The sequence below is a fragment of the Motacilla alba genome, chromosome 10, assembly GCF_015832195.1.
Source record: "Motacilla alba alba isolate MOTALB_02 chromosome 10, Motacilla_alba_V1.0_pri, whole genome shotgun sequence".
Lineage (NCBI taxonomy): Eukaryota > Metazoa > Chordata > Aves > Passeriformes > Motacillidae > Motacilla > Motacilla alba.
The window spans coordinates 11,362,984-11,375,353 of record NC_052025.1 but is presented as its reverse complement, the minus strand read 5'-3'; the positions used below and the strand labels follow the sequence as shown (position 1 = coordinate 11,375,353).

At 39.8% G+C, this 12,370-nt stretch overlaps 1 protein-coding gene across 5 annotated transcripts in view; it reads right to left on the bottom strand.

The window, feature by feature from the left end:
* The window catches only part of SH3GL3 (SH3 domain containing GRB2 like 3, endophilin A3), a 55,700-nt gene that overhangs the window by 15,284 nt on the left and 28,046 nt on the right, over positions 1-12,370 (bottom strand). The gene's annotated exons all lie outside the window — the stretch shown is intronic.

Here is a 12,370-nt window from a genome sequence, read left to right as displayed (position 1 = left end):
AGACCTACTGTGGTCCTCACTGAGTACATCATGGCCAGGAAGAAGCCACTGAGCAGAACTCAGCCATCTGCTTCTTGCAGTGCATGGTACCTGCACTGTGACAACATGAAAAGAAAGCCAGATCCTCACCCAGTGTGAAACAGCCTTTGAAAGCATCCCTCCACTACTACAGTGATCTAACACATATTCAGCATTCAATTCCTTCCAAAATGCCTAACAGTTCTCTGTTTTAATTGGCTTTTATCACTGAAACTGTAACAGCATAATGTAAAATCCAGGTCTAGCTGCCTGACTGCTGCTGGTCCCCAAACCTGTCCCAAATAAAGTGTTTTCTTTGTCCTCAGCACCTTCTAAAAAGGAATTCATCTTACTGAATTAGAAGGGCCTTGGGGACTTGCATAACCTGAAAATGGGTCAGGGCTCCCAGCAGCGCAATGGTTCCCTGTTCTCGGCCACTGCCTGCACGGCACAGGTGTGGGGGGAGGACACTGCCCTGCCAAAAAGCAGCAAGGAGCTGATGAAGCAGAGCTGGGAGCTCAGCAGTGGCTGACCTTGCATCAATATCACTGCTACCACAGAGAGAACACTCCTGCTTAAGGGAAAATGTGAGTTCAAAGAGAGACGTACAGCTAATTATTTCTATTGGTCTTAGAGCAGCGCTCACAATCTTCATGCTTAATATGCCAAGCAGCACACACACTTGTCAGGATCATTTCTCTTCCAGAGCACTGACAGAACAAGCTCAAAAGCAGATAAAACAGATGGAAAAGCCCAAGTACTAGTGAGCTCCTGTGGGTCATCATCTTGCTGCTGTAAGACATGACAGCAGAGAAGTGACCTGAGGTTACACGTGGAGCAGGACACTGCCCTGGTCCCTGCAGGAATGTCTGAGGAGTCCTTGAGCAGACGGAGAAAGGTACATGACAAGGCTGCATGAAAAGCAGGAATTCCTGCCAGGAGTTCTGCAGCTCCTCCACAATAACAGTTTCTGTCTTCTTTCCGTGCACTGTTAATTCCAAAAATAATCAATGCCATTTTCCACAGCCTCACACATGTCTTCTTTCTCCAGCAGGCAAGGAAGAGATCTGTGGTTTCCCAAAACCCTTTTCAAAGGCTGAGTGCAGTGGGGGAATTACCTTTCTCAGGCTTAAGTTGCAAAACCCACATTCAGTAGCAGCCCATAGCTGTCCCATTATAGAGAATCCATTTACATGATGATGAAAAATAGACCTAATGAAGTAACGTGATTACTTGACTGTGAAAGTGCAATTAACAATAAAATTCTAAATCTATTTTACAGTGACTTGTGGACACAGCTCCTCAGAGCCAGCCAGGGGATCTGCAGACACTGTTTCACACAGACTCTGAAGACAACCTAACACACACCTACACCTGGGGAAAAAACACTGATCATAAGAAAAAAAAATTGTTAGAACACTTTCCCAGTTCTATGCAAACATTAGCAATACTGCAATTTGTAGCCCAAGGACACACTTCTTCAATGGTATTTACCCTGAGCTCTAACAGCCTTTTTAAAACAACGCTCCATAAAAAATGATTCCTTAAAGTCTCTAAGCTATCTGAGCTACCAACAGTAAAAACTGGTATAAAGTTCTAATGGTTATAATTAAATTTTACATCTCTATTATTTCATATTGGCATAATTTGGAATAGCTGTTCTAGTCTCACATTTAGGAACAAAAAAGCTTTTGTTCTGATCATACTGAATTTAGGAGTAGTAAAACCAGCATCACCATTGTCACAATTAAAAGTCACAGGATATCCAATTAATTATTGAAAATGGATGCACAAAGGAGACAGCTGCTGAGTTTTAGTTCCCTGACTATTTGCTGAGCATCATTTACATGCTTTTTATCAAGCTGCAAAATGCTTTGAACACAGAGGAAGGCCAGCTGAGGGGCTGTGCAGTTACGTGGCAATATCTCTCAGGCTTCACGAGCCACCTCACCAAAGACAGCACTGCTGCCATCACACAAGGCATGTACTCTGAGGGAGCTTGGAATTTCTTCTGCAGGAAGAATCCTTCACCTCCAAATTCAGAACCTGGGCAACATGGATTCAGCACCCTTTGACTAGACAGGGCCACAATTCATGTATGTGAAAAAACCAGCTCCCACCAGGGGGGTCAGCAGCCCTTTACTGTTCCACTGCAGGTCAGAAGCCAAAACCTTTCTTTAGTCCTGTTAGGTGAAGCAACTAGCCTTCCTCTGGATCAAAACCCACACTCAGAGAACAGCTCTGCAATAGGAAGATTTCTTCCTCTCAGGTGCCTGTTCAACTCCCTCCACCACACTTGTATTAGTTAGTGAGAGAAAGAAAAAAGTAACAAAGCTTAATTATGAATATGAAAATACTTTCAAATCAGCCATGTGTATTACCACCTCTCATTTAAAGTTACACATGATAGCAAAGTACTTTCAATGGGAAAACGTGCACGTTCTATATAAGACCTTTCTGCCTGAAGAAACATTGCAGTTTGTACACAAATGCTCCTTGCTTGTTACTTCTTGCTAGATCCTACTGTTCTTTTTAAAATTGAAAAATTAAATATGACGTTGTATTATAAACAATCTGAAAGTCTCTGGTGGGCTTATGTAGGATTTTACATGAAAAAAGAAAAGTGCAATAAAACAAACAGGCTTTGAAAGAAACCCCTCCAGATATTATGATTTCTATTTTTGTTCTGTATATCCAGCTACAACTCAAAATGCAATCTCCAATCTTGTTACAGTCTTAAAAGACTAAATATTTATCTGCTAAGGCGTTTACATTCCAAGAAATTCTCTGAGAAAATGATTTTTCTATAAATCTAATATTGAGAATTTTTTTTCTCATGATACTTCTTTGTTATTCTATTTTTTTCAGATAATGTAATTTTCTTTGATGTGTTTTGTTATGATGAAGCATTGCCTCAACCCTGGCAGTGTCCAAAACCTGGAGAAGGCCTTGAGTAATCTGGTCTAGGGGGAGGTATCCCTGTCCATGGCAGGGGGTTTTGGGACTGGATGACCTTTCAGGTCCATTACAGCCCCTTATCACTCTGTGATTTCATGAACACACCACATGAGCTGTCCATACTTTAAAGTAAAATCTACAGGCTCACCAAAACTCTAAACTAAAAACACCTCAAGATTTAAAATAAAAATACTGAAAAATTATGTTAAGAACATTAAGATTTATCCCTATTGCACAGGAATAGTACATTTCCCCATCGTTATATGGATTATAACAAACAAGCTTCAGAAAAATGCTGTATTTTACTAATGTTTTGTACATCATATCCACTGAATTACACTAGTTTTTCATATTTCACTATAGAAGGTTACTAAATATAAGAAGCTGCCAAAGATATCCCAGATCAACAGAGAGCTGATAAAACTCTCAAAACAATTACCCTATTTTTTTTTAATATATCCACTGGGTATTTTATAATACAAGTCAATGGGATTCTCGCCAGCCAGTACTTGCTCACATGCTCTGACCTTCTGTTTCACTTGTTTTGCCCTTCTTTTGCAACACTCTAACCAGGATTGAACCATCACAGTCCTTTTGTTGTTATCCAGCTACTGCTGAAAGAGGTGGCTCCCCAGCAAAGCTCTCTTGTACATACCTGGCCAGGAAATCAGCCCATGCTATTTAAAGGCTGAACAAAAGGTATCAGATTCTATTAAAGGCTTAAGAGCTTTTAGTGACTCTTTACAAAGTTACAGCATTTATTTTGTTCTGAAGGACCAGCTGCTGAAATTATCTGTTGAAACTTTAATGGGATAGAAAATTCCTACATTTGTCATAAATATGCACGCTGTCAAACCCATGAGGCAAAACCTAGATTTTTTTTATTCTGACAAAAAAGCCAAGGCTATGAAAAGATTTAAATTTATTTCCCTCTCTCTCTAAAAAGGAAGCAAGCAATCAACTGGGAAAATGAATAGATTCATCCCAAAGTTAACATAGGGAGAGCCAGGAAATAATGTAACTGTATGGCTACATTTCCCATAAAAACAGAACTGGGCCAAACTGCAAAAATGCATTAAATACATCTTAAATACAGTACTTAGTACAAAATCCTACATTCCAGTATGGTTAACACACAATAGTTACGCTTCTCTTAATAAATCATTAAAAGTTCCAGCAATTTCCCTGCAGCCATGTAAGTGTTTGATTTGGTTTAATGCAATGTGACAATACTAACAGCTTTCTCAAGGATCTTATTTAAGCCTGTAATAAACAAAGGGAAGAATAAGGTGGCTGGCAGGACAAAGTCAAATCTCCTTGCAGTATTCAAATCCTGAGGGGAGGGAGAGATTTTCTTCTTTGTCCTCTTCCAGAATGCTCTATCAGATTAGAAACCAAGATTTCAGCCTCTTTTCTAGATCAAAGTAGTTTAACCTTAAATATCTGTAATTCTCTGTTTTGTGCTTCCAAGTTCTACTGCAATGTTATGCATATTACTTGTTTTTCTTCTTTCCTGATTGTTGTATTTCATACGAATTGCTAATTCCTACACTCAAGAAAAAAAAAAGGTTACCACTAGTTCACGTATTGCAGACCAAGATCTTGACCTACAACACAGCTTAATGTCTTACATCTTAGTAAACATTTAAAGGAATACATACTGGCAGAGCCAGTTGCACAAAGCTTGCCACCATGACAGAAAAATATTCCTTAAAAAAAGAATGGTCTTCTTTACTAAGTAGGTGAATGGGCAGATATTGGGCATCCCTGTGATTGATTCCTAGAGATTTTCTAAAGGTCTGGATGCTCAGAAGAAAAAGCAGTGCCCCACGCTGAGGAGCCAAACTAAGATGCACACTTTCAAATTCAGAGCTAAACAAAAGACTAAATAAACACAATATTTGTCTCTTGGGTACAAAATCATCTGGAAATGAAAATGGTAATATATACCTAAATAGATATTGTCTCCTAAAATACCCCTACAACAACAAAGAAAAAAACCAAACTATGAAAGTGTACTGGTACTTGGACCTCTTCTTTTATATGAACTGACATAGCTCATTCCATCTTAATGCTTTGGAGAAAATACAAATCCCACATTTTAGAGGTTGAGCACTCAACGATGGCAGGAACTCTGGAGTCACCTCAGCATCTTGTGTTTTCAAAGGAAACAAAAATTCTCTTGCTCTGATGCACTTTAAAGAAAAAAGATTTATTCTACCCTCCAAAATAAATAGAGGGTCTACTACAAAGTGCAGATGTTTCAGTCACACAAATACAGAGCACTCTGGCTCACCTCCCGCAAATCATTTTAGTTCATCCTCAGTAGGTGCTGAAGTGCTTTTCTGGATGGAGCCCTGAGTGCTCAGCCCCTCACACTGTCAAGCTCAGAGGGTCATCACCTTCACATGAAGCATTTTGTAACTTTTTCTGCTACTAAACTTTCAGCTAACAGCAGCACAGATTTCCCCAAAGCATTTGGTAAAATGGTAGAAAATATTTCTGACAGCAGCAGCAGGAACTGGGGTTTTTTTTTGAAAAATTAATCAAGCAGCTGAATTGGGTTCTACTGCTATTTAATCAAAATTATGGTGTGCAAGAAGCTGCTTAGACAAGAAATACTTGTTATTGCTCCCATGGCTGCATAAGTGATATAAAATATCTCTGAATTTAACAATGCATGTACACAGGTATTTAAGAAAGTGCAGCTTTCTCTTTTGGTAATGGTTCACACATAATTATAAAACATAATAACATTTTGGAATTTATGTGAGACATGAACACATTAAAAATCATAATCACATTGAGGATACAAAATTCAAGCAACATTCTGTCAGTACCCATGGCAGAGCAGACTTCTACAGAAATTCATGGAAACAAAGAAGTACTGCATAAAATTGGATGATTCACCCATAATTCAGTACCTACAACAAGCAGCTGAACCAGAACTCCAGAAAACTACATCCATGGCCAGAGGAATTCACATCCTATTGTTTCACTGAAGATGTCTATTCTCAGATATTTAAAGCAGAAACAGAAAGAACATGTAGGACATGCTTGTACTCCAAAGACACCTCATGACTATGCTCACACTAGCAACTTCCTCATGGATTTCTGATGAACCCAATAGCAAATCTTGTCCCTGCAGCCAACAAAATTAAAATACCAAAAATATCAATCTCAAGAGCCTTTTTCCCAAGAAGGAAAACAAACTTTCTCTAACAAGAGATCTCTGAATCATACAAACAAAGTTAAAAAAATGCATGAGAACACTGCCACAGTGTTTATCTTCACAAAGAACATTCCTGCCTCACTAATATTTATGAACCCACTACTTTATTACTTGAAACTTCTCAGGCAAACAGGGACAACAAGATCACAGATGACAATTTTTAGGAAGACAAATGAACTGACTTACACAAGGATATGCCCCCTAGAGAGGAGCAGAAGAGAAAGGTGTTTGCAATGTGGCTTGTCTGGGAAGGGGGATCCAAGGGTGCCCCCAAACACCTCCTTCCAACATGGAGATGTTCTGGGAGCTGCCAGGGGAACAAACACAAGCTCAGCATTGAGCACATCACTGTTGAAGGGTCCCGTGCAGATCTATGCCAAGCATTATTCAATTTACTTCCTAACGTGGAGCAAACCCTTTAGAGCTGAGTATGACCCAAAGTGCAGAGAAGCCCAGCCAGGCAATCAGCTGAGACCTCTACAGTTTACCCCTCTAGCCGCTAGCATCAGCAGGAATGAACCCAGTCCATCAAAACTCCCCACGTGCTCCTGCAGAGAGAAGTGCCCATTGACACACGGAGCGGCTGCCTGCAGCTCCCAGGAGGAATCCATGAACAGCCCAGCTGTCGAGCGGCAGCAGCACAGCTCTGGCCAAGGCTCAGTTCTGCAGCTCAGCTCTGCTCAGAAAGAAGCTCCAATAGTGCAATCCATGTGTTCTGGGATCAAAAAAGCCCTGCCAAGCACTGGTGTATACATCTAGGGAGACTGAGCAATGACAGCACTCCACACTGATGGAGGAGTTTCAGCAGGCAATCCAGATAAACCTCACAATCCAAGATGTCTTTCAGCAAAATCCCCCCACCAACCCACTTTGCCACTGATTGTGTGAGATACTCACACCTATGCAGACAAGAACTTCTGCTGCTTTCAACTCCTTTATAAACAGTTGTGCTGTACCATTTAGTGTGGTCTCTCCTAACTTAGACCAACTTCTATGAATAAGGACTGCAGAAGACACCTGGGTACATGTCAATGTATTTAATCCAGTTAACAGCCTTTGCTTAGGAAACCCAATGAAAGAAAAAGGAAAAGGGCACGGAGCCCAAGAACATGACAAACAGGGTTACTGGTTGAGGAATGTGTCTTTTCTTGAGGAAGGACTTAAACAATCCAAAAAAAAGATGGAAGAAAAGAGTTTAGAGTGTTATCAGTCAAACAGCGTGATTTCCTCTAGTCTAAACAAGATTCTGCCATGTAGGAGGATTATCACAACAGAAATTTTTCAAAACAGAAGGGCAGCCATTTTAACCAAGCTCATGAGGGCTTCACACAAAGATCTGCACACAATGTCTGTGATGCGGGTGTTTGACCAGAGTTCCCAGTTCCCAGTATCTCTGCAATTCTTTCTGCTGACAGGAACTCCAGGATGCATTAAATAGTTTTAGATTCCTGCTTTTTCAAGACAAAGAAAGAAAACAAAAAGGAAACAAGGTGTGACTATATTAAAGGTCTTGACAGATTGAAAAATTCTGTGCATGTGCTTTAGAAACTCATCATCTCTCAAGAAAGCAGCAAAAGATATAGTAACACCTCTTGGTCTCAGAAAAGGTCTACAATTGATTAGGTAAGATGAAGTACCTGGCATTAAACAACTAAGTCATCTGTAAAAACAGGCCAATATGCCAGACATGGTCCTGCATTTTATGAAAATCAATAACACCTACTGAAAGATTTATTAATCAGTTTGATATTTGCTATATCTGTTATAAAAAAAATCTCATTTCTTTGACAGTGATACCAAGAATTTACCACATATTACTCCTGTGCTCTTCCTAGTGTATTTCTTGTATGTAATTTTTTGCAAGAATTAGGCATAAAATTACATATGGCTTGGTTTGGGTAGGTTTTTTTTAAATTATTTTAGTAACAGAAACATCAGACATTGAATTCTAGCTCTGATACCACCTAAAGTTGTTCTACAAATAAGTCTATGCCAGAAAGAGAATTTTAAGTAGGGTCAGGAATGCTAGGCACTTGATGTTCCTTAGTCAACACTCAAAATCCTGTTCCCAGCTGATCTAGTTTGCACACAATCATGCAGTCTTTTAAATTAACCTTATTAACCAAATCCAGCCAAAGTATGTGTAAATATAGACTGTGTAATCTAGACTTACAAAGAAGTCTGCACATTGAGAAGGGTGCTGTCTCTTGCTCTAAGCAATCACGTCCTTTGAAAGGTCTTAGCATATTTCAGAATATTTTATCCTCACGATGTAATGGACAGCTTCACCCTTTCTGTGACACTCCAAAGGTCTCGAGTGTCTCATTAAAAGCAAGCCCCTGCTACTTGTGCTGCTTTTCCACATGTCTGGATTCCAGACTTTGCTCTCAGCAAGAGTTACTCTTTAAGCCCTTTGGATGCTTCAGGAAACATGGGGAACAAATTCATACAGGCTGAAACCACACATCCAGGCTGAAACCACACATCCAGGCTCCTAATACAACATTAATGTAGGGGAGGAACTACAAGACTAAATACTTGAATTTGGATTAAACTGACTTGTCCTTGGCCACACAGTAAACAACTGCTAACTCTGAAATGAGAATGCCAGAGTCCCAGTTCTTCACTATCTGCCCTGAGGAATGCAGTACTAAATAAAATATTCTATCTGTATTTCTGAGCAGGCAAAACAAGGGGAAGTTATGTTTATGGGACACAAATTGTGAGCTGCACAATTTATTTATTATGGGAATGCAATTTATTAATTGTGAGAATGCAATTCCAGATTTTGTTGCAAAAATTAAGAGATGAATGCACAATATATGCAAGAGAGATTTTACTGTACAGAGTCTGTAGAAAAGAGTTTATCTCTATTTTCCATGTCAAAATAGATATGATAAATGGTTTCAGGTTTTCAAATTTTGAGTGATATCACTTAAATTCTGCAAAATGATGTGTCAAATGACATTCTTTTCCATGCAGGTCAGAAGGTCCGAGGATTAACAACTTTTTCTTTTGCTTCAACAAATACAGGCAAGTAATGAAAAACAAGACTAAAACAAAAAAAATCACAGGAAAAGAAGATACAAGCATAGCAGTATTTGTGAAATAACTTAGTGGCTGGAATGCTATTTCCTGTTGAATTTTATAGGATTTTTCTTCAAAATAATAGAATTAATCAACAGCTTTTACACACATGCACATGTGCACATACACACTCCTACATTCCCTTAAGTAAGCCAAGAGGTATTAGAGACCTGGATGCTTTTGAACACCCCACCAAGTGCTTATCTAAATCTCTAGGCATGTAAATACTTCTTAAGAGTCTAACCCAAGAGACTCATCAGAGAAGCACAGGACTCAACACTGCCAAGATATGAGCTCTGTTTCATTTCAGATTCTAGTCACAAACAGCTGAGAGCAGCTAAACTACTACTACTGCATTACTATAACTTAATGTCTTCTTTTGAAGAAATATTTTGTCCTTGAGTTTCATCTGGCACAGCAGAGCAAAGGCTTCTGTTATTTGCATTTAAAAATAATTGCTGGATAGGTTGTGGGTATTTTCTTAATCAATCTATACATGCAAATCATAGAGCCATCAGTATGCCATAGGGCACATACAGTTTGGGGCAGCCTCTGTGTATGGTCTACAGTTATCACAAAGAGGACTCTACAGAAATTGCTAATATTTAAACTATTGCTTGGCTATGGAGTTACCTGTCCATGTTTGGACCCATCACTTCCTTGCAAACTACAATGTGTATGGCAAGATGCACAGCACTATGGCCCAAGACATTTCAAACAGGAATCCTGACATTGTCAGGACTAAGAATTCTGACAATCAGCAAATAATTTTTTCACAAAGATAATCTAGATGCTTAAAAAGTACACAAGAAGTCGAATACTCTAGAAGGAAGGCAGACTTGCACAACAAAGCTCAGACTGATGGCTCCTGGCTTGGCAGCACTCTGCCGGTGCAAATGAAAAGATAACTCTTCCAAGAAACACTGCATGATTATTTGCAAAGCAACGGCAATCCTACCTACCAAAAGGCACATGTAATAATATTAAATTATACACAGAAATCCCATTTTTACAGCATTCTTTTTTTTTTTCACTAATTTCTTCCAGGAGTCCACTATATGCCTCCTTTTCTTACTTCTCCAATCCCAGTTTTCTGCACCTGTAAAATTAGCTCTTAGAGAAGTTGGCACTTCTCTCACCAGTATGACCAGTGCCAGAGTTTGCAAAAATGAAGTTTTAAAGAAAACCATGGCAGATACTACTGTTTTTGGAAGGGTAGCATATTTAATGCTCCATAATAATTTAATTCCAAGTCCTATTCAAAACATCAGCACTTTAAATTCCTATAAAGAGGTTTTCTACAATTTCTTCTTTGAGCCTGAGGATCCCAGTTTCAGAGCCTCTGGTGAGAAGTGGGTCAAAGCTGTACCAACCATCACAGTCCACACACTGGAAAAGAGCTGCAGGAATGGAACATGCCCCTGGCAAGAAGGGATGTAGCAATTCAGAGCATTCCCTAAGCAGCCACTACCAGCTGAGTGACAATTTAGACTGTGACAGAGCCCCAGTGACAATTTAGACTGCTGAAGCTTCTGTGCAAGAGTGAAGTACAAACACTGCTTGCCTCCCTGGGACAGAGACAGCAAAAGTGATGCTCCTCTGTCCTATCAAGGTTAAATCAATGCCACAGGTTCAAATACCAGGACAAAGCCTGCTCTGTTAGGGTAGCATCTCTGAGATTGAGAAAGAGAAGAGTTTGGCTCAGTGCTCACAAACTGAAACAAGAAGGAGGGAAGGGTAGAGCAAGGAAATCACTTTGCCACTGACACTGACTGTACTAGCCCCAGCTCAGTGCCAGGGCAGTCAGCTCTGTTCAGGCACTCACCTCCTGCCCCAGGTTCTCCTGGCAGTGCTCTGGGCGTGCTCACCTCACCTTGCAGCACAGGAGAGCAGAGATGTCACTGTCACCCATGTCTTGAGTATTTCTACTAAGCTTTGTAAGTTTCCTCTCTCACAGAGACATTAAGCTAGCCTTGCACCCTGAGAAATACTGTTTTCTCCTCATTTATTCATCACTGGTACCTTAGCACTTTTCCTTTTAGTCTCTTTTCACTAGCACTGCTTTCACTTGGTTTGTTTTTCTGTGTTGCCTGACCCTTCATTATCACTTGCCTCTCTTTGCCTTAGGTCTCTTTCAGTTTCCATTTGGTTCTAACACTTCTCTCCACCTCTGCTGGATGTATGGCCTGCTCAAAACCAGAGCAAGCCTCATACACACACACACTTTTCCCAGAAGGTCTAATCACGACGTTCATTCCAATTCTCAGCCAAATTCAGAGGTACCAAGATATCTTCAGCTGTGGTTCCATTTTTGTTGCATAAATGTCAGAAACATGTTCCCACAGTTAGGAGCAGTGGCTTGATAAATTGTTCAGAGAAATGATACTTAGGCAGGAAATGAAACATTTTAGTATTACCAGTTACTCTGTATCATCTATAGATGATAAAAATTCATTCAACTTTCCATCCTACATTTTCTCGCTCACAAGCCAGCTCCTCCTTCCCTTTTTCCTGCTAGTGTCTCTCTTCTGTTCCCATCAAGAGATGCATATACTTTTGCTCTCTTCAATGTTCTGTTCAGGAGTCATTTATTGGTACACTCTCATGTTCTTTTATCAAAGTACAAGACTGGTTTATCCTGGTAACTTATAATTTCAACTCAAGGTTAAAAGAATAAGGAGTCCTAGGACAGAAATACCGTAGAGAACAGCCCAGAGAAGATAATGTACTTGCTGTTATTTTGAGAAACAGAAAATAACAAAAGAAGCAGGAAGAAAACAGCCAGAAAGAGATAAAAACTACCTTTGCTTTCAAGGAGGGTTGCAATAAACCTTTCCTTGAAAACCCACCTTTTATCATCTTTGCTTCCTATCACATAGATAGGCACCCTTTATGACTCCACATTTCATTAAATTTGACCTTCTGCCTTTAAGTTGCAAAACCACTTTCCCTCAGATGCCCTGACACCTGAACTTAAGAACACAACAGATAAGCACCACCACTTGCACCGCCTGGGAACACTTGCCAAATGGCTTATAAAGTACTGAGTGCCAGGCTCAAAAAATTCAATACACC